This window comes from Chlorocebus sabaeus, chromosome 20, assembly GCF_047675955.1.
Source record: "Chlorocebus sabaeus isolate Y175 chromosome 20, mChlSab1.0.hap1, whole genome shotgun sequence".
In the NCBI taxonomy this organism is placed as follows: Eukaryota; Metazoa; Chordata; class Mammalia; order Primates; family Cercopithecidae; genus Chlorocebus; species Chlorocebus sabaeus.
Genome location: NC_132923.1, coordinates 100,675,439 through 100,697,794, shown reverse-complemented (window position 1 = coordinate 100,697,794; position 22,356 = coordinate 100,675,439). Strand labels below are relative to the sequence as shown.

The window sequence follows — 22,356 nt, the reverse complement described above, 5'->3', positions numbered from 1 at the left end:
TTATCTGTCTCCCTCTGGATAAATTCCAAGAAGCAGAATTGCAGAGTCAAGTGCGGCGCATTTTAAAAAAATCCCCATTAGGCTAATACAAGGGGGGCATGTTTTTAACGGTATTTGACATATGTTGCCAGGCTTCCAGGATGGCTATGCCAATTTACAGTCCCATCAGCAGTGTGGGAGAGTGAGTTCCAGAACTTGTACCAGGACTCAGTTATTTCCTTACTCTTATAAATGGCCCATTTGGTGGGCAACAAAAAGCATAGCATTTTAAAATCCGTAATTCTTTCATTATTTCTGAGATTGAATTTGTTTCATATGCTTACTGGCTGTGTTTATTATTTCTTTTATGAATTTCCTTTATATTCTTTTTCTATTTTTTACTGCTATGTGTATATTAGTGTTACTGATTTTTAGAAGCTCTTTCTATGTAAGGATGTAACTAATATATAGCTTTTTTATCTTTAACTTTTTTTTTTAATTAAAAAAAAAGAGAAAAGGTTAAGGGCTGGGTGCAGTGGCTCATGTCTGTAATCCCAGCACTTTGGGAGGCCGAGGCAGGAGGATTGCTTGAGCCCAGGAGTTCGAGACCAGCCTGGGCAATGTTGCGAGACCCGTCTCAATAAAATTAGTATAACATTTAAACATTTTTTTAAATTAAAATTAAAAATAAGGTTGATTTTTTATGTAGTTAAATATTTCAGTCTTTTCCTTTAGTTTGTTTTTGCTGATACTCCTGGAAGCCGTCTCCTACTCTAAGAACAGATGTGTCTTCACCAATAAGGTGGAATCCTCACATGCTACTGTTTTGGCCCTTTTTTTTTTTTTTTTTTTCTTGCTCTTGTTGCCCAGGCCGGAGTGCAATTGTGATCTCGGCCCACCGCAACCTCCGCCTCCCAGGTTCAAGCGATTCTCCTGCCTCAGCCTCCCGAGTAGCTGGGATTACAGGCATGTGCCACCACACGTGGCTAATTTTGTATTTTTAGTAGAGACGGGGTTTCTCCATGTTGGTCGGGCTGGTCTCCAACTCCCAACCTCAGGTGATACACCCACCTCGGCCTCCCAAAGTGTTGGGATTACAGGTGTGAGCACTGTGCCCGGCCTGTTTTGGCCCTTATTCTAAACTCTAGGAGACTGACTATATGTGGTGAACTGGAAAGTAGGAGGGATGATCCAATGCACTGCAGGTCTAATTTACCAGGCTCACCTCCCATCATCCCAATTTGTTTTCAGAGCTGTGCCACTGGGGAGCACAGCCATGACTTAATTTTGAGAATAACTAGGATTGTGTAACTCACTGAGCCCCAACAGTCCCCAGATGGAGCAGAAGCCACAGTTAGGCTTGGCTGGGCCTTCTGCCAAAGAGGCTCATGCTGGAAGCAGATTCAATGTCGTTCATATAAAAGCAGAGAAGGGTAAAACTGCTTCTAGAGACATCTTTAAAAGCTGGGCAGTAATGTTCCTGGCACTGTTCCTGCTCTTTGCTTGGCTAACTCCCACGCATCCTTCTCAATGTAAGTACCACTTCCTCAGAGAAGTCTTCCTTGATAGCCTCATGACCAGTGGGTCCCAGTTAGTCTCACTCACGATGGTCTGTAATTTTCCTCCATAGTACTTTCCAAATTTTGTAATTATGTAGTTATTTGTGTTTATATGCTTCATGTCTGCCCCCCTCCACCAGAAAAATTCCACCACAACTAAAAATTTCACAAGGAAAAACAAATGTATAAACATATATATAAAACCACTGCAGCCCACTGCCCGGCCTAGCAGATACTCCATGAGTGAATGGATACCCTCCCTCCAGTTGGTGACAGTCATTGCCAGGGTCGGTGGCCCTGGGCCTGTCCTGTGCTGCCCACTGCCTCCAGTAGTAAGTTGGTATCACCACCCTTCTGACCCTGTTCCCTGTCTTCCTGGGAACAGTAAGCCTCCTCTTTCTTTCCCAGGTCTCTGGAGAGCATCATGGAGGCGTGTCACATCTGTGTAGACGCTGCCTACGCGCCTACGCACAGGCATGGTCTAGACAACAGTTTGTAGGGAGCAGCTGCAGCATAGATAATGAGTGGGCTCAGCCTGACCCATCCCTCCCCCCATCAGGATTCGACTCAAGCAAACGGCACGGGAACTGCTCCAAGACAAGGCCGACAGAAGGATGGCAGCAGACGGGCAGGGAGACGAAAAAGACGCTTGCGGGGGAAGAGGGAGCAAGGCTGCCTCCCTTCCTGCCACCCCTTCATGCTACCCACAGTTGACTGAAGCAAAGGAAGCGTCATGAAGAGGCAGGCCCAGAAAACCGGAAGCTGCTGCAGGCTTACTAGTAGGGTGAGCAAAGACACAGCTCCCAGGGACAGACCCTCCTTTCCCTGCCCCATCCTCTAATCATACAGCTGTGCATCCCTCCAGAGACACGCCTGCAAGTGGTCCACAAACACTCCTCTAGGGGGCCTGCTCAGAGGGACCCTGGCTTCACGGTGAGATCTGTGATGATGATGCCCTGGCTACTCTGGTCTCAGGAAGACTGGGAGCCCAGGTCCGCCCAGACACCTGGTTCACAGGCTGGGGTGCAGGGCCCACTACTCAGTGCCCCAGGAACTCAACCGTCCTTGCTTAGCAGTCTCTGGAGCTTTGAATCTGTTAACTCTTCTACATTCTTCTTTTTTTTTTTTTTTTTTTTTTTGAGACAGAGTCTGGCTCTGTCGCCCAGGCTGGAGTGCAGTGGCCGGATCTCAGCTCACTGCAAGCTCCGCCTCCCGGGTTTACGCCATTCTCCTGCCTCAGCCTCCGGAGTAGCTGGGACTACAGGCACCCGCCACCTCGCCCGGCTAGTTTTTTGTATTTTTAGTAGAGACGGGGTTTCACCGTGTTCGCCAGGATGGTCTCGATCTCCTGACCTCGTGATCCGCCCGTCTCGGCCTCCCAAAGTGCTGGGATTACAGGCTTGAGCCACCGCGCCCGGCCTACATTCTTCTTTTTCTTTTTTGAGACATAGTCTTGCTCTGTCGCCCAGGCTGGAGTGCAACGGCACAATCTCTGCTCACTGCAACCTCTGCCTCCCGGGCTCAAGTGATTCTTCTGCTTCAGCCTCCCAAGTACCTGGGATTCCAGGCACCTACCACCACACCCAGCTAATTTATTTTTTATTTTTAGTAGAGACAAGGTTTCAGCATGTTGGCCAGGCTGGTCTCGAACTCCTAACCTTAGGTAATCTGCCTGCCTTGGCCTCCCGAAGTGCTGGGATTACAGACATGAGCCACCATGCCCAGCCAACTCTTCTACATTCTATCCTCACAAGTCAGCACCAGTCCCCTTAGAACCTGAACTCAACAAGAAGCTCAGTGAGGCAACAATGAAGGTGAGGGGAGGAGGCCAGGAAAAGCAAGAGAGCCCAGCTGGCACCCCGCCGTCTGCAGGCTGTAGCTGTGCCTGATTCTGAAAGCAAGGGGTTCCATTGCTTTGCCAAGCCTGGGGAGCAAGCATGGGCCTCAGGGTGAGAGGGCCTCACCTGTGGGACAGCTCCCACTGCATGGCCTGAGTAGGGGGTACCTGATCTTACTCTGTCAATTTGGGGCTAAAGTCATCTCACCCTAAAGCTACTGGGCTATGTGAGCCCAGGTCTCCCAGCAAGGCAGTGAAAGTCAGGCCATCAGAACTACATAAGGGTTCCAAGGCTGAAGATGCCCAGAGTCCAGTGGTATAGTGTGACCAGGTCCAGGAGAGCTGGCAGGGGTAGCTCTACCCCATGGTTTAACCTGGTGGACACACCAATCTCCAAAGGGATGTGGGATATAAACAAAGATGGCACTGAGTGGATGAAACGTCGCCACTGATCTCCCCAGCTCAGTCTGTCCTCATGTCTACCCGACTACAAAGCAGCTGAAGCCTGGCCAAGGCATGGAGGGTCCCCCTACACACGGAGAAGCATCCCCACAGGCGGCCACATAGGAGTGCACACATGTTGGCAATTACCTACTTGGCACACAGTAAGGGACTGTCCAGGATGAAGAGGCCGCCAGCCTCCCTGAAGGGGTCTGTGGTCATGCTCCAGTTGGAGGTGAAGTGTGGATGGTGGAGAGGAGTCTGGAATTCAGACCTGGTGCCTCCAGTTTAAGATCTCCTGGAGCTGGATTGCAGGAGGGCAGAGCACATATATTGCGCTGTAAAACTTTTACTGCCGAAGGACATAGCTTCTGAGTGTGTGCATTGGTCAAAACAATTGAACGGTACAGTTAAAAGACGTGAAATCACTGTGTGTAAATATACCTACGTTTTTTAAAAGGCAAGCTGCAATCTTAACCAAGTGGTCAAAGTCACTATCACCAATAACAGAACAAACTGGTATCACATGCCTCCTGACATGATGCCCTTAATCAACATGTCCTACTTAAGCTATTTTTTTTTTTTTTTCCAAGACAGGGTCTTGCTCTGTCACCCAGACCGGAGCGTAGCTTCCACCTACCGGGCCCAAGTGATTCTCCCACCTCAGCCTCCTGGGTAGCTGAGACTATAGGCACACGTCACCATACCTGGCCAATTTTTTAAATTTTTTGTAGAGAGGAGGTCTTGCTATGTTGCATAGGCTAGTCTCGAACTCCTGGACTAAAGTGATCCTCCCACCCTGGCCTCCCAAAGTGCTAGGATTACAGGCATGAGCCACCACCCCCAATCTACTCATGCTGCTTTTTTTTTTTCTCCCAAAAATGTATAATTTGAATCTAATCATGAAACAAACCCAAATTGAAGGACATTCACAATAGGCCTGTATGTTTCAAAAACATCCATGTCAGATAGTTAAAGAAAAGCTGAAGAATGATTCTAGATTAAAGGAGACTAAAGACATACAACAAAGAAATACAATAGGTGATCCTGGAGAAAAAAGGTATAAAGGACATGACTGGGCAACTGGTAAAATCTGAATATACACTGTTTACTAGATAATAGTATTGTATCAGCTAAATTTCTGGAACTTGCAAATTGCATTGTGGTTCTATGGGAGAATGTCCTTGTTCTTAGGTGATACATACTCAAGTGTTTCGGGGTGAACGGTCATGAAGTCTGTAACTTACACTCAGGTCCCCGGAGGCAGAGGAGAAAGTCCAACCTGCTCAAATAGCTCCCAAGACCTGATTCACAGGTTCAGAGGGACCTGTGGCTTGTGGGTACACAGCCAACAGTGGCAGAACGTGCAGTCTCATATATGTCGGGCAGAGCCAGCCTGGCATGAACAGGAATTCAGTCTTGTGCGGCCCCCTCTCTTCAATACTGTGCTATATCAAGGAAATGGTGGGTGGGGGGAGGGCCTCCATGCAATCTCCGGGCCTGCCACCTGGTGGCGTCTTTCTGCAGTGCATCTTTACAGGGTTTCTCTGCACCAAGTACAGGATGGTGGGGCCCTGCTCTCCGCAGGCTGATCAGGAAGGATGCACTCCATGGGAAGAGCCCACCTCAGCCACCTGTGTGAGTGGGGCTGGCCAATCAGATCGCAGGAGGCTGCTGTCTGTCTGCCCACTGTGGAGGTCGTCCAAAGGCTCCATGCTCTTCAGGAAGAACCCCAATTCCTCAGTGAGCCTAACCAGACCTAGACTACCTCTCCAGCCTCACTGCCCTTACATGCACCCTAAATCCAGCCACACCAAATGACACAATCCCGAGTATGCCATGAACACCCCTGCCCCGCCCCGCTCTCCCTGATTGGCACATCCTTCTCCCTTGGTCCTCACTGAAATGTCACCTGCTGCACAAAGTCTTCACAGAAGGCCTCCTGCCAAAGCTGGCTGCTTCTCCTCCAATCCCCAGAGCACCTGAGCACACCTCCATCCCTCCCACTGTGCTGCACATTGGTGTATCTGTCTGACTCCCCCATCTCAGGCTGTGGGCTCCTCTGAGGGAGCAACTCCCATCCACCGCTGCCTCCCTGCACCCAGCCCACTGCCCGGGCAAAGCTGGAAGAGAACACAGTGTGGGGCTGTTTGCTGGGCATCTATAAGGCACCATGGTCCCTGTTGGGGCAGGAGACAGAAGCAGTTGAATAAAGAGGTACAAAGTGTGATTCACAGGAAAACTATGTCCAAGGAGAGGTCAGTGGCTGGAGTGAGACGCTGAAGAAAGTACAGATGGTCATACTAGCCAGTATCTGCCAACTCACAGCTGGAGACAGGGTGCCGCAGCTGTAGGTAACTGGGGCTGCACTCGATAGTCTGTCCGGGAAAAGTCCCACATCAGAAACGCATGAGGCAGAATGGGGTCTAAGCTGGCTGGTCACCAGGGGTTACGCTTAGACAGCATTTGCTGCTGGAGAGCAATCCCTATTGAAGAATCAAACCTATTCACAACACGCCTGCAGCTGTGCAGAAGCCCTCACTGATGAAGGCATGGACCAGGCCCTGTGTGGGAGAATCCCCCAAATCCAGCCAAACGATCTGCTTTCCTGCGACAAGATGTGGGGAGTGTGTGAGTGACAGCCTGGCCTCTCCCTTCACACTGGTGACAGGTCCTCCATGCCACTCCAGGTTTGTGGTGTGAAGGTCCTTCTGTTGGTCAGAAAAATTTCAACCACTTTCGCTTCTCTGAAGAGAACTTCCGGCCTAACTATGCATTTATCTGACTACACCTGGGGTGAAATGATGACACTCGAGGTGAGTGATGTGAAATCTGAATGTGTGATCCAACTGAGGTCACCACCCATGCTCTACAGACCACCTGTCCACACTAGGTGGCTGCCAGGTCTCTTGTAGATTACTGTGCGCCTCTCTGGGTGGTGAATTTCAGACTTAGAACCTGCAAGGGCAGCTCACACTCTCAGATTAACCAACATAAGTAATTTTTACACATGGCTTTATAGTTTACAAAGCACTTGCGAACATAATCATCCCTCAGTATCCATGGGGGATTGGTTCCAGGACCTCTGACAGATACCAAAATCCAAGGATGCTTAAGTCCCTAATATAAGATAATGTTGTATTTGCATATAACCTGTGCATATACTCCCATGCTACACTTTTTTTTTTTTTTTTTTTTTTTTTGATGGAGTCTCGCTCTGTCACCCAGGCTGGAGTGCAGTGGCACGATGTTGGCTCACTGCAACCTCCGCTTCCTCGGTTCAAGTGATTCTCATGCCCCAGGCTCCTGAGTAGCGGGGATTACAGGTGCATGCCACCATGCCCAGTTAATTTTTGTATTTTTAGTAGAGTTGGGTTTCACCATATTGACCAGGCTGGTCTCAAACTCCTGGACCTCAAGTGATCTGTCCACCTCGGCCTCCCAAAATGCTGGGATTACAGGCGAGAGCCACCACGCCCAGGCCCATATACTTTAAATAATCTCTAGATTTATAATACTTAATGCAATGGAAATGCTGTGTAGTTATTATACTGTATTAAGAAATAATGACAAGAAGGGCCAGGTGCGGTGGCTCACGCCTGTAATCCCAGCACTTTGGGAGACCAGGGCAGGTGGATCATGAGGTCAGGAGATTGAGACCATCCTGGCTAACATGGTGAAATCCCATTTCTACTAAAAATACAAAAAATTAGCCAGGCATGGTGGCAGGCGACTATAGTCTCAGCTACACGGGAGGCTGAGGCAGGAGAATGGCGTGAACCTGGGAGGCAGAGCTTGCAGTGGGTTGAGATTGCACCACTGCACTCCAGCCTGGGCAACAGAGCGAGACTCCGTCTAAAAAAAAAAAAAAAGAAAGAAATAATGACAAGAAAAAAACAGTCTGGCTGGGTGCCATGGGTCATGCCTGTGTAATCACAGATCATGTGATCGTGCCATTGTACTCCGGCCTAGGTGACAGAGCAAGACCCTGTCACCAAAAAAAAAGGACTGGGTGCGGTAGCTCAAACCTGTAATCCCAGCACTTTAGGAGGCCAAGGCGGGCAAATCACCTGAGGTCAGGAGTTCGAGACCAGCCTGGCCAACACGGTGAAACCCCATCTCTACTAAAAATACAAAAAAAGGCCGGGCGCGGTGGCTCAAGCCTGTAATCCCAGCACTTTGGGAGGCCGAGGCGGGCGGATCACGAGGTCAGGAGATCGAGACCATCCTGGCTAACCCAGTGAAACCCCGTCTCTACTAAAAAATACAAAAAAAAAAAAAAAAACTAGCCGGGCGAGGTGGTGGGCGCCTGTAGTCCCAGCTGCTTGGGAGGCTGAGGCAGGAGAATGGCGTGAACCCGGGAGGCGGAGCTTGCAGTGAGCTGAGATCCGGCCACTGCACTTCAGCCTGGGCGACAGAGCGAGACTCCGTCTCAAAAAAAAAAAAAAAAAAAAAAAAAAAAACAAAAAAAATTAGCCAGGCGTGGCACTGTTTGCCTGTAATCCCGGCTATTTGGGAGGCTGAGGCAGGAGAATTGCTGGAACCTGGAGGCCAAGGTTGCAGTGACTCGAGATTGTGCCACTGCACTCCAGCCTGGGCGACAGAGCTACACTCCGCCTCAAAAAAAAAAAAAAAAAAAAAAAGGAAGGAAGGAAGGAAAGAAAGAAAATGTCTGTACATGTTTAGTCCAGACACAACCATCCATTTCTGTTCCTGAACATTTTTGATCTACAGTTGGTTGAACCCACAGATGCAGAACCCATGGATGTGGAGGGCTGGTACATAATGATAACTGATCATGTCCCCACAACACACACACAAACACAACATTTTCTAGAAAAAGAAATTGAGCTCGGGCGTGGTGGCTCATGCCTGTTACCCCAGCGTTCTGGGAGGCTGAGGTGGGAGAATCACTTGAGCCCAGGAGTTCAAAGCTGGGCATAGCTCGTAGTTCCGGCTACTTGGGAGTTTTAGGTCGCTTAGTTTGGAGGATTGTTGAGCTCAGGAGTTCAAGGCTGCAGCAAGCCATGACAGTACCACTCTAGCCTAGGGGACAGAGTGAGACCTTGTCTCAAAAAAAAAAGAAAAGAAAAGAAAAAAGAAATTGACACTCAGAACTCTGAGACCTGCCTGAAGTCACCTGGCTAGCTGTTGGAAGAGTTGGGATATAAAAACAGCTTTTTCAATGCTGTATCCCATATTCTTTTTCCCTGACTACACTGATTCCTCAATTGTTCCTTCTCCACCCAACGTCTGCATAGTTCCAGGCATGCCAAACATAGAGAGGACAGTACTCTCTAGACTTACTTCTAAACAATCATTCTCCTGCAACCAAGGTGCCGTCAAGCCAGAAAGCTGCAGGTGAGCAGGGAGGGAGATAAGCCATGCTTCCCTCGGAAGGAAGCATTTCAGGGGCTGCTGAGTGGGGCCTCTCTGGAGAAAAGGGCTGAGTGAGAGGCTGGGTTACTGAGATATCCCTCCATGAGCCAAGAGGTAGCATCCCCCACCCTTCCCTGACACAAGCACTCTGGGCACCACCCCTGGTGCACTTAATACTCATGTTTAGATGCTTCTACCAGGGACACCTACAGACCTGCTCTCCATCCACAAAGGCAGTCCAGGAAACCCAGAGGAATTCATAGCTCAGAGAACCAAGGGTTTCAAGCCATGGACCGGTGACGCAAATGCCAATTGGGATAACAGGATGGATTTGGGGGTCATGGAGGTCTGGGCTCAAATTTCAACTTCTGACACTCACTTCTCTTGTGACTCTACACTAGTCGCCTACCCTTTGGGGGCCTCAGTTTCCTCATCTGTAAAACATAGATGGTAGTACGCCCCCCTTCACAGGACAGCTGAATGATGCTGTGGCTGGCGGTATCACCAGGTCTTTGCTGGGTGAAGGGTAGGTGCTCCCTGCTCCGTGCTGAGGACGCTTCCCTGTGGCAAGTCTCCGCAGGTATGTCTTTTTTTCATTATCATTTGATGGGCACCGCTTGCCAGAAACCATTCCCAGTTTTTCCCAGAGTCTCTCTTTAACTGGCACCACTTTCTGATGTGGATTCTCCCCTTCCGTTATTGAAAAAGCAAAGCCTAAAGACTGTGGCCCAGGTGGAGGCTCTGGTGAGGGCTTTTCCGCTGAGTCTGAATGACAGCCAGCCCCGAAGAAGGCACGCACCCTCTCCCCTGGGAGCTTGGTGGCTGTGAACAATCTCCTTAGGAACCCACTGGAAGCCATTTGCTTTGTGCTCAGGACAGATGCTGACAGGCTGGGGAGGCGGATAGAGAGGAGGATTAGTAATCCCTCAATTTCAGCCAGGACTCCCTGATGACAAAGATTCATGCATGTGCTGTCATCTTCACTGTTCCAAAAGAGAGCGATGATTTTGTTCATTTTTAAAACGCAGGACATGTATAGCTCCAATTTGTCAAGAATACATAATACCATCATCTAATGCACAATATCACATCTCCAAATGCTGCACTTTATTGCCTTGGGGGTTATAAGTGAACGGGCTGCTTCTAACCAGAGCTCTCTTTGTATGGGGTGACCCCACCCGCTGAGGCCTGCTCTGCTCCCAGCCTGTGGGAGAGTACCTGCTGCAGCCAGAGAGGAAGTGACTCAGCCCAGTGGGAAGTGGGAGGGGCGGTCAGCAAGAGGGCCCTGCGCACAGCCTGCTCCCCCAGCACATCCTCTGCCACTGCTGCCTTTCCTCAGCAGGAGTCCAATGTGCAGAGCACAGCAGGCCTGGCGGCCAGGCAGGGCCTGAAAGTCCAGGGTCTGCAGCTTGGTGACCTAGCTCTAGTCTCCTCCAGGAGGCAAGGTTCATGAGTTAGCCCCATATAAGGAGACTGCGTAATCAGTGATATCCCTTCTCATCCCATTGCCCCGAGGAAGTCCCCACTGGGCTTTTCTGTGACCTCCTTTGGAGGCTGCAAAGGAAGTCTAGAAGCTAAAGGCCCCTGGCCAAGGGGATGCATCCCAGAGAAATTCTGGAAGAAAAGTCTCAGGGCTGTGCACACAAAGAAGCTTTCTCTGCAGGCTCTCCTGGGGGAAAGATAAATGGAGTTAGAGACCAGTCCCCATGGCCCTGAACCAGGCCGGCTGCTCCTGGGAGCAAAGGGCTTCACCAGCAGTCTTGATGAGAGCCACCAGAGCAGAATCCGGGGCAGCACTGCCAGACCTGCCACTGGCTCTCCCCTCCCAAGGGCCTCCGGAAGCAGCTGATGTGACAACAAATAATCTGTCACTGTGTGTGGGTGTCAGAGGAGGAAGGGACAGACTTACAAGCTCTTTCTCTGGGCCGTATTGGCCTGGCATCTCCATCCCGAGAAGTAGCCTGGGAAAGCAGCCAAGCACACTGGCTTAGGGGATGTTTGTGGTGGCCCCTTGGCTCCGCAGGGTGCCTTCTGCCATGCGCAGTGAAGGCAGACTGAGTCACTGGCAGGTCTTCCCTGTCATACTGGCCTGCTCTGGCTCACTTGGACTAGAAGAGGAGATTGCAACAAGGGAGATCCTGGCATGGGCATGTGACTAAGAGGCCCCTCAGCTCCAACCATCAGTTATTGCTTTGTGCAGTGACTCAGCCCTGGAATAAGGCCTGCCATGGGGTCCCATGTGGAGTTCAAGTTCTTACCGCCCACAATAGCCCAAATCAGGCAAGGAGAAAGCAGCAAACAACCACTGGTTGAGTCCAAAAGCCACCATTCTGTTCACTGTGTGGCCTGGACACATGCTTCTCTGCTCTGCAGTCTTCTCATCTAGAGGACGGGGACAGCACTACTCCCAAAAACGGTTCCCTTCAGGATTGCCAGGGCCCAGCACATAGGAGGCACAAGATGCTTAACTCAAGAAAGGTTACGTTTCCTGGCCGGGTGCGATGGCTCACGTCTGTGATCCCAACACTTTGGGAGGCCGAGGCAGGTTGATCATGAGGTCAGGAGTTTGAGACCAGCCTGGCCAACACGGTGAAACCCCATTTCTACTAAAAATACAAAAATCAGCTGGGTGTGGTGGTGGATGCCTGTAATCCCAGCTACTCAGGAGGCTGAGGCAGGACAATCACTTGAGAATCACTTGAACCCATGAGGTAGAGGCTGCAGTGAGCCGATATCGTGCCACTGCACTCCAGCCTGGGTGACAAGAGTGAGACTCTGTCTCAAAAACAAACAAACAAAAAAAGAAATACTACGTTTCCTTCCTTCTATCCCAGATTTCCAGAGTGACAGACAGGAAAGCCCAGCCAGGCCAGGCCTAGGTGCCTGCAATTCTCTTCATACTGTTTTCAACAGCAAAAATCACCACAATTATCCTGTGAGAAAGGCAATCTGGACTGGGGCCAGCAAATTGCCTTTCCTTAACTGCCTCTGTTAAAAATTAAATTTCACAACTTTAGGCCGAGCGTGGTGGCTCACGCCTGTAATTCCAGCACTTTGGGAGGCTAAGGCGGGTGGATCACCTGAGGTCAGGAGTTTGAGACCAGTCCGGCCAACATGGCAAAACCCTGTCTCTACTGAAAATAACAAAAATTAGCTGGGTGTGGTGGCGGGTGCCTATAATTCCAGCGACTAGGGAGGCTGAGGCAGGAGAATCATTTGAACCCGGGAGGCGGAGGTTGCAGTGCGCCGAGATCGTGCCATTGCACTCCAGCCTGGGCAACAAGAGCAATACTCCGTCTTAAAAAAAAAAAAATTCCAACTTTGACAGTGAACAATAAAGTTCACTTTCTGAAGTCTGACTGAATGCTGAGGGCTATGGCTGCTCAGAGGGACAACAGGCTGCCTGCTATGATTAGAAAGGCCAACAGCAAGTGGTCCCTTCAGAGTGCCCCTCTGTTGGCCTCACCTGCTCTGAATCACCAAGAGCTGGACGCGGCAGATCACGAGAGCCAGGAGCCACCAATGCAAGACTATGTCCATGCATTGAGGGCGTGTTCATTATGTGTCTGCTTATATGTAGGTCTCCAGAAGGGTCTGGTCCACCTCAGGCTCCCCAGGCTCTGCACAAGCCCAGAAGGTATGCAGAAAACAGGTGTGAAACCACAGCCAACAAAGAAAAAGAAAATGTACCTGCCTTGGGCCCAGCAATGCCAGTTCTGGGGATGGATCCTGCAGATATACTCACACAGGTTCACAAAGATAATGTGCTCAACAAGGGTCCCTATAGAGACACGTGTAACAGCAAAAAACAAAACCATAAAAATCAACACACACACACATGCCCCCAAGGCAGGAAACTATCTAAATGGCCATCCAGAGAGGACTGGTTAATTATGTTCATCTAGACAATGGAATACTATGCAGCCTTTCCAACTAGGTCCACGCCTGCTGGTAAAGATGTCTATGTTACCAAAATAAGCACACTGCAGGAATATATGTATAACATAATCCTACTTAGGTTAAAAAAGATTATACACACCTTTGAATACGCATAGGAAACTTCTAGAAGAAATTTTTTTTTTTAGACGGAGTGCAATGGTACAATCTCACTGCAAACCGTCATCTCCCTGGTTCAATTCTCTGCCTCAGACTCTCGAGTAGCTGGGATTATAGGTGCTCGCCACCACACCTGGCTAATTTTTGTATTTTTAGTAGAGACAGGGTTTCACTATCTTAGCCAGGCTCGTCTTGAACTCCTGACCTCATGATCCACTAGCCTCGGCCTCCCAAATGCTGGGATTACAGGCATGAGCCACTGCGCTCAGCCTAGAAGAAATTTAAGTGGACACCTCCAGTCAATAGAACTAAGGGCCCAAAGAGGGGAGGGAGAGCTTTATTATATATTCTCCCGTACTGTTTAACTATTGTACCATAAACTACTAAAACAACAATAATTTTTTTAAAATCTAAAGATTTTCTGAACCCATTAGAATTATTAAGAGTAGTAGTGGAGCCAGGTGTGGTGGCTCACACCTGTAATCCCAGCACTTTGGGAGGCCGAGGTGGCAGATCATGAGGTCAGCAGTTCAAGACCAGCCTGGCCAACATCCTGAAACACCGTCTCTACTAAAAATAGAAAAATTAGCCGGGTGTGGTGGCACAAGCCTGTAGTCCCAGCTACTCGGGAGGCTGAGGCAGGAGAATTGCTTGAACCCAGGAGGCGGAGGTTGCAGTGAGCCAAGACTATGCCATTGCACTCCAGCCTGGGCAACATAGTGAGACTCTGTCTCAAAAAAAAAAAAAAAAAAAATAGTAGTAGTGGATTCAGGCGAGGCTGGGCCTCAGAGAAGGCAGACTTGACAGAGTATGGCCTGGGAAGAGGTGTAGGCATAAGTGCCCTGGATGTGTGAGCTTGTGTGCCAATGCAATGGTGCAGCAAAAGAGTGAGAGGCAGAAGGACAAAGCGAACACCCCTGCAGCTCTCCAGATAGCCTGCAAACATGCCTGTAAGGAACTTTCTGCTTGCGACCTGGCATCCATAAGGGCTGAAAGCTGGCTCAGGACGCCTCTTTTGGGACACTCACAGGCTCACTGCCAAGAACTCACCTGTGCCTTGCCAGAGCTGACCCCTGGGTCCTGTCTGCCTGTCATGCACTAGGCTGAATGTGCTACAGGCCATAAAGCCTTGTGTCTCATGACTACTTTAAGTGCAAGAATTGTTATGCCCATTTTACAGAGGAGGAAGCTGGGGTTGGAGACAGGAAGTGTCTTGTTCAAGGTCACTCACTTCAATATCTGAAGCCACATCTGATTTGAGCCTAGACCCTTAACTGCTGGGTGACATGGTTGTAAGTCTCCTTGCCCACTACCCATAGGGCAGGTCGGGGAGGGACTTGTCTCAAGGCAGTGGCGGTTTCCATTCTTCAGGCAAAAAAGGGACTGGTTCAACTTTGGGGCTGGCTCTATGAGTCCAAGATTCTATGTGGGCTGGACTCCCCGGGGCCAGAGCCCGGCCAGGATGGAGGAAGGGGACATGGGCTCTAGAGTCACACAAATTGAGTTGGAAATCCCAGCTCTGCCTTTACTGGCCGTGTAATAGTGGACGGGCTGTTTACCCCCACTCTGAGCCTGGGTGTTCTCTGTAAAATAAGAGACAACCCTCACCTCCTTCGATTCAATAATGTATTGCAGTATTGCAAAGGACCTGTGAGGTGGTGCGGCTCCTTTTTTTTTTTTTTTTGAGACGGAATCTTGCTCTGTCAGCAGGCTGGAGTGCAGTGGCGTGATCTTGGCTCACTGCAACCTCCGCCTCCTGGGTTCAAGCAATTCTCCTGCCTCAGCCCCCTGAGTAGCTGGGTCCACAGCCACACCACCACGCCCAGCTAATTTTTTGTATTTTAGTAGAGATGGGGTTTCACCATGTTGGCCAGGATGGTCTTGATCTCCTGACCTCGTGATCTGCCTGCCTCAGCCTCCCAGTGTTGAGATTACAGGCGTGAGCCACTGCACCTGGCTGGGCCTCCTTGTTTTTCTGCTGGTTTCCTTCCTGTTTTTTCAGAAGGGCCCACTCCAGGAGTCAGAAAAGAACACACACTATGAAACTTACCCCAAACGCTGAGAGCGCCATACTTATTGCAAAAAGTAGCAGGACTCTTGCTCCCCAGAGTTGGCAGATGCCAGCAACAGGATTCCAAAAGCCCCATGGAATGCTGGGCTACACCAGGTCCAAGGTCCCCAAGACACTGAACTGAGCTTCTCCCTAGAGGCACTGTTGTCTCCTCAACACACCTCATATCAGCTCTGCCCCAGAGAGAAATGACAAGCACATCAGTCTTGTTCTTGACAATTCCCACTACAATGACCAGTCCACTCTCTCTGCCTTCTGAACCCTTGCATCCAGAATTCCTAAAGGCTGAAGATCCTCTATGCCTTTTGCCAAGTAGGTGGCAGTGTGTAAACATATTTAGAGGGGACAGCTTTATTCTGCATGCCAACACCCCTTCTCAGTTCTTCTACCTTTGCTGCTTTCCAACAACTAGAGTTCCTTTGAAACCATCAGGCCTGTAGACTGCTAAGTTCTGGGGAGCCTGAACTCACACCCAAGATTGACTGTCATGGCCAGGACAGAATGAACACGATTGGTGGGTTGTGGCCTCTTTTTTTTTTTTTTTTTGAGACGGAGTCTTGCTCTGTCGCCCAGGCTGGAGTGCAGTGGCGCGATCTTGGCTCACTGCAAGCTTCACGTCCCGGGTTCATGCCATTCTCCTGCCTCAGCCTCTGGAGTAGCTGGGACTACAGACGCCTGCCACCACACTTTTTTGTATTTTTAGTAGAGACGGGGTTTCACTGTGTTAGCCAGGATGGTCTCAATCTCCTGACCTTGTGATCCGCCCGCCTTGGCTTCCCAAAGTGCTGGGATTACAGGCGTGAGCCACCGTGGCCGGCCTGGGTTGTAGCCTCTTTAGGGAGACGGAACACCTGCGTTCCCCTCAGGAAGTAGGACCTCATCCCAAAAGAATAGATTCACTTGCTGGGGGAAAAATGAGGCTGCCCCAATTTATTAAAAGGAGGCCTAGAAATTATTTAAAAATAATAATAATAAAGGATAGTCTTTGAGGCAGCAATTCACTTCTAGAAATTTATCCTGCAGATGATACCTAAGGTGGGCAAAATCATATGTATGAAGAAAGTCACTTCAGCAGAAGTGTTTAGAGAGTAGAATACAGAAAACAACCCAAGCGTTTGTTAGCAGAGAGCTTGTTGAATAAATTACACTCACAGTGGGACACATCATAGCCACAAACGACCCAGACCTGCATGTGCCGAAGTGGAACTATCTCTAAGACGGTAGGTAAATTACAGCAAGCAATTCCATCCTTTCCCCTCTTGGATCTTGATTACAGAGCCTGGGAGGATATGCTGGGGGTGCTGTGGGCCCTCGGCTACCTTCAAGGCCAGAGTCTCACCTGAGCAGGTGGAGGAGAAAGAAATGCTCTTGTTTCAGATCATTTTCTCATTTACTTTCTTTACACAACAAACCCAAGGACAAATCATGTAAAAAAAACTCCCAAATTCCAAAGGGCCTGTTTGAAGGCCCGCCCACCAGCACACCCCTTGCTATAGTCCAATCCAGCTGAGGGACAGCTTCTGGCTCCCTTAGAACTTCAAGGGTCAAGGACACTGGGCAGCTTTCTCTCCCTTCCCTGAAGGTTCTGAGCAAGTCCTGGGTGGCCTCTGGCAGATACCAATCCTTCCTGAGGCGCTGAATCTGCTGAGCCAGCATCAGGCAGCAACTTCAATTTCCAGACCTCTCTCTAGATAAGCTCTCCAGGGGACACAGAGAAAGCCTCTCTCCCCTGAGGGTCTCTGCTGTTCAGGACCCCGTAGTATGCTGAATTGGGGTGGATATAGCCAGAGGGAAGGGTTGCTCTCAGGGCCATTGGAAAGCTGAAGATTTATCATTTTACAGACGTGAAACGTGAAGAGGTTCACCTCCCTGGTTAAATCTGGGCAGAGGAAAGGTGAAGGACGGAAAGCTGCCCTTCTCCCTGGTGGTGACTCAGGTGAAAGCAAAGGGAAGCCTGGCCCAAGTTCAGACAGGGTTCTACAAGACGTTCCAACTGATCTTTTCCCAAGAAGATGCGCCCAGGGTTTACTGAACGAAGCTGGCAGATTTCACTGGCCATTATCTTCTCCTTGAGCCATCCCTATCTCTGCACTATCATTCACTCTGTCACCAAAACCAAGGACCTCAAGGTCACTGTCACCATTCCTCCTCCCTCTGGCATCACTTCCAAACACTCCCAGAGTCCAGTTGATTTCCCCCCAAACAGCTTATCTCTGCTCTTCTTCTCAACCCCATTGCCTCTGCCCTGATCCAAGCCCCTCTCAGCCCTTGCTGGGATTACTGCAACAGCCTCCTATGGGGACTCCAACCTCCCCTCGACCCACTCCATCCTCCAAAGCAGGTGCAGGTCTAATGGTACGTTTCCTCCACTTAATGCAAGGCATCCATCACCAACAGAATACAAAATTCAAGCATCTGAGCCCTAGTGTCTGTCTACCTCTCAGGCACGTCCTGCAGTCTGTCCCTTCACACTCTGGGCTAGAACTCCTGTGGTTCCTAAAGTGACACATGAATTACCACATATCCATGCTTGTGCCAGGCTGCTCCCCGTGCCTGGAGGGCTTAATAGACCCCCAGAAAACTCTATTCATTCTTCAAGATCCAATTTAAGTTCTTTTTTTGAGACAGGGTCTCACTCTGTTGTCCAGGCTGGAGTGCAGTGGTGTGATTACAGCTTACTGGGAGTCGGGAACTCCCAGGCTCAAATGATCCTCCCACTTCAGCCTTCCAAGTAGCTGGAACTACAGGTATATGCCACCACGCTTAACTAATTTTTTCTTTTTTAATTTTTGTAGAGATAGGGTCCCACTATGTTGGCCAGGCTGGTCTTCAATTCCTGGGCTCAAGCAATCCTCCTGCCTCGGCCTCCCAAAGTGTTGGGATTATAGGTATGAGCTGCTGTGCCCAGTCCCAGTCCAAGTTCTAAGGGATCTCTGAAGTTCTCCCCAGTCTCCTCCTCATCCTAGAGCTCAATTATTTCTTCCACTGGGGTCCCTCACATGCTGCAGACTTCTGTGAGAGACTTGCCAAACTGTGCACATGTTAATTGGTTAGGAGCCTGCCCGTCCTGCTAGACCACAACCTCCTCCATGGTAGGGCCGGCCTCTCTATCCTCCTCCTGCCCCCAGGACCCAGCACAGCCTCAGCCACACATGGGAGCTCATGTATGTGGAATCAGGGCTCTATATTTTGAGTTACCACACTCATCTGAGTGTGTGATGCCTCTTGATGCTGCTTAATCAGGTACCAGACTAGGGTTGCTAGCAGGGACACACAGAGAAGAAATTCTAAATACATTTTCTCCCATGTATACTTTTTTTTTTTAGACAGGGTCTCAAAACAGTGGTTCACCTGAACTGGAATGCAGTGGTGCAATCTCGGCTCACTGCAGCCTCGATCTCCTGCGCTCAAGAGATCCTTCCACCTCAGCCTCCCTAGTAGCTGGGACTACAGGTGCGTATGACCATGCCCAGCTAATTTTTGTATTTTTTGTAGAGAGGGGTTTCGCCATGTTGCCCAGGCTGGTCTTGAACTCCGAGGCTCAAGTGATCTGCCTGTCTCAGCCTCCCAAAGTGCAGGGATTACAGGCATTAGCCACCGCGCCTGGCCAACCCATGTATACTTTAAAGTACTATTTTTTTCTCAGCAGTCCTACTTCTATATTTAAAAATAGTTCTTTTAAAGAGCCACGCTGAATCATCTGCATGGCTTCCATACAGACTGGGTAAACTACCCTTAGATTTTCTTTTCAAAAAGAATAAAATAAAATTCTGTGATCTTGTGATCCCTCAGGACACTTCTGACAGCTCAATGGGACATAGTTCTAGTTGCCATGAATTGCTGCAACTAATTCCTGAAAGTTCTTTCCTGTAGCCTGTAATAAGAGCTAACATTTACTACTCAGTGTCTGCTAAATATTCATCCTGTAACATCTTACTCCTCACAACTGCCCTATTAGGAAGGTACTCTTATTGTCCCCATTTTACACATGAGAAAGCTGGGATGGAGAGAGTAAGTAACCCCTAGTGACCAGCATGGATAGGAGTAGAACACAGATCTGTCTGATGGCAGAGACAAATAAGCTTTTTCTTTTTTTTTTCCTTGAGACAGAGTTTTGCTCTTGTTGCCCAGGCTGGAGTGCAATGGCGTAATTTTGGCTCACCGCAACCTCCGCCTCCCGGGTTCAAGCGATTCTCCTGTCTCAGCCTCCCGAGTAGCTGGGATTACAAGCATGTGCCACCACGCCCGGCTAATTCTGTATTTTTAGTAGACAAGGGGTTTCTCCATGTTAGACTGGTCTCAAACTCCTGACCTCAGGTGGTCTGCCCGCCTCGGCCTCCTAAAGTGCTGGGATTACAGGTGTGAGCCATCACGCCCGGCCTCAAATAAGCTCTTAACTACTATAATCTACTGCCTTCCCCAAAGGTCAAATTAAAAGCCCAAGTTAGCAAACACAGCATGCTTTACAACTGGCCTTTGAGAGGGCAGTCTTATCTTCCCAGATGCTCAAGCAACCTGCAATCCCAGGAAGAGAGGGGCACATGTGCCAGGCACTTCTGCGCCAGGCCAATGCAAGGAGCTTGCCATCTGGCACTGGTTGCACATGGTGCTTCCTCAGCAAAGATCCATCGCCCCAGCACCAACTCTCCTCTCTCAGAAGCCTAGGTTTGTCTCTGAAGAGTTCTCCAGCCCTTCAGTCCCTCCTATCCTCCTCCTTCCCTCCTCTACTGGGACTCCAGTGAAATCTTTCTAAAATATGTAACCAATCATGTCATTCCCCTGCTTCAGACCTTTTCACTTGCTCCTGGTTGCCCTGGGCATGATATCTCAAATTGGTAATATGGCATTCTTTCATCCACCTATACTGCTTCACTTGTACCATATCAACTTCCATACCACTAGATCGAACAAGCTGAGATTTCTGGAATAAACTATGAGTTTATTTGTCTATCTCGCTCTCTAAGTATTCATTCTCACCTAGTTAAGCCTCTCCTCCTCTCCTTTTAGACTCAGTTCCAGCAGCACTTCTGCCAAGCCTTCCCATGGCACACTCCCGACCCCACCGCACCCCCAAGGCTGAGCTCGCACCTTTCTCCCTTTCTCCACTGGGCTCCCACAGCACTCTGCTGCTGCTGCTATTAGGTTCTTCTTCTTCTTCTTCTTCTTTTGAGACAGAGTCTCACTCTGTCACCCAGGCTGGAGTGCAGTGGCTCAATCTCGGCTCACTGTAACTTCTGCTTCCCGGGTTCAAGCAATTCTCTTGCCCCAGCCTCCCAAGTAGCTGGGATTACAGGGCTGTCCCACCACGCCTGGCTAATTTTTCTATTTTTAGTAGAGATGGGGTTTCACCATGTTAGCCAGGCTGGTCTCAAACTTCTGACCTCAGGTGATCCGCCCGCCTTGGCTTCCCAAAGTGTTAGGATTACAGGCATGAGCCACGGCGCCTGGCCACTACTAGCTTCTTTAGACCACATTTCAACCATTTGTTTACTGGTCAATTTCCCTTAACTAGACTGTATGCTTCTTGAAATAAAAATAGGTAACATTTATTGAATCCTTATTACGTGACAAACACGGTTGTATGTTTTACGTGTTAACTTTTTACTCTTCATAATGTCTCTCTATGTTATCATCCCTGCTTTATAGATGAAGACACTGAGGCACAGGGAGACTAAGCAATGTGCCCAGGGACACACAGCTGGAAAGTTGCTGAGCCAGAATTTGAACTCATGAAGTCTGGTTCCAAAGCCTACTGTTAACCACTATACTGTCTAGCACTTGCCTGTAAGCAAGGACTCTTGCTGTGGTCATGTGAGAAATGAATGAATGAATGAGGACTGTCTAGAGTAACCCAACCAACAACTTGCACAGCAGAGCCATCAGGAAGCACTAAACGAGCTCACAGGCACTGTTTACAAACAAGATTCTTTTGGCCCTACAATTACACATTCTGCTCTTCCTTATCTCACGCAAAACTACTCAGAGGGAAAGGCGCCCAGCCCAGTATGCCTACCCTCTTCCCCACTGGTTCTCAAAATCAAAGCAAAGCCAACCGGTTTCCTCCAGTGACTTAAAACAGAGCAAAGTCTATCCTGCCACACAGAGGGCGGCTGTCATCTCTTCCTTCCGCTAACAAAAGGGCTTCAAACCTGGGGACTGGGGTGGGCAGAAAACTCGGCATCGGGAATCCGAATGTCCCTACTTATTGGCTGGAAGGCGGGGCCAAGCGGCGTGGGAATGGGCGGGCCTGACCGGCTCGGCAGGTGAAACACTGACCACAGCAAGCTCTCCTTGCAAAAGGCCGGCCAAACGTGGCCTTGGCAAGCAGGTAGCTGTGACTCGTACCTGAACGCCGCCCGGGATATAAAAATTCCCCAGCAGCGGTAGCGCCCGTGCCAAAGAGTGAGGGCTCTTGGAGGAAGCCCTGGCTGGCCCTCCCTTGGGACTCGTTCTAACTATCAGCTCACTCTTGGGATTAGGAGGGAAGCACGGAGAGGCAGAAGGTGTCTTTTTGGGAAAATCTGGCTGGGTTCACACACCGGTTGCTTCACTCACTGGCTGGGTGACTCTGGGCAAAGCTGGCAGTGCCCACTTCCCAGAGCTGCGGCGGGGACTGAAGCTCCCGCGGCCTCCCGGTACCCGGCGCAAGGCAGCCCTCGCCCCTGCCGCCGGGGAAGGGCAGAGCCCCCAGCCGAGGAGGAGGCATTCGCCGGGGCCATTTCTGCTGCACCCGATGGCTTCAGGCTGTCACTCCGATTCCACCGCCGCGGCCGCCGGGGCCCGCCCCGCCTACTCGCAACCCCCACCCGGCTCCCCGCTCCTGGACCCCTGCCCTCACCTTCGCCGGGTGGTCAGAGCTGTTCGCCCATAGTCCGTAGCCCAGAGCCGGGGCTGCTCGGCTCTCCGTCCCGGGGGGCCGGGGCCGGGCTGGGGGCGTGCGAGTCTCTCACCGCCGCCTTCCAGCGCAGCCACCCGAGCCGCCGCCGCCGCCGCCTCCCTCCATGGCTGCGGCGCCGCCACCTGACAACGGAAGT

At 50.1% G+C, this 22,356-nt stretch overlaps 1 protein-coding gene across 3 annotated transcripts in view; it reads right to left on the bottom strand.

The window, feature by feature from the left end:
* The window catches only part of STK40 (serine/threonine kinase 40), a 48,262-nt gene extending 25,906 nt beyond the window's left edge, over positions 1-22,356 (bottom strand). Inside the window, exons 1-2 of one of the 3 annotated variants that reach the window (XM_007979387.3) lie at positions 22,161-22,341; positions 3,971-4,120 (exon numbers count right to left, since the gene is read on the bottom strand). The gene's annotated coding sequence lies outside the window, so the exon portion shown is untranslated. Of the gene's footprint in view, positions 1-3,970; positions 4,121-11,104; positions 11,228-22,160 lie in introns of those variants that run through there. The other 2 variants (XM_007979386.3, XM_007979388.3) reach the window with 2 other exon arrangements.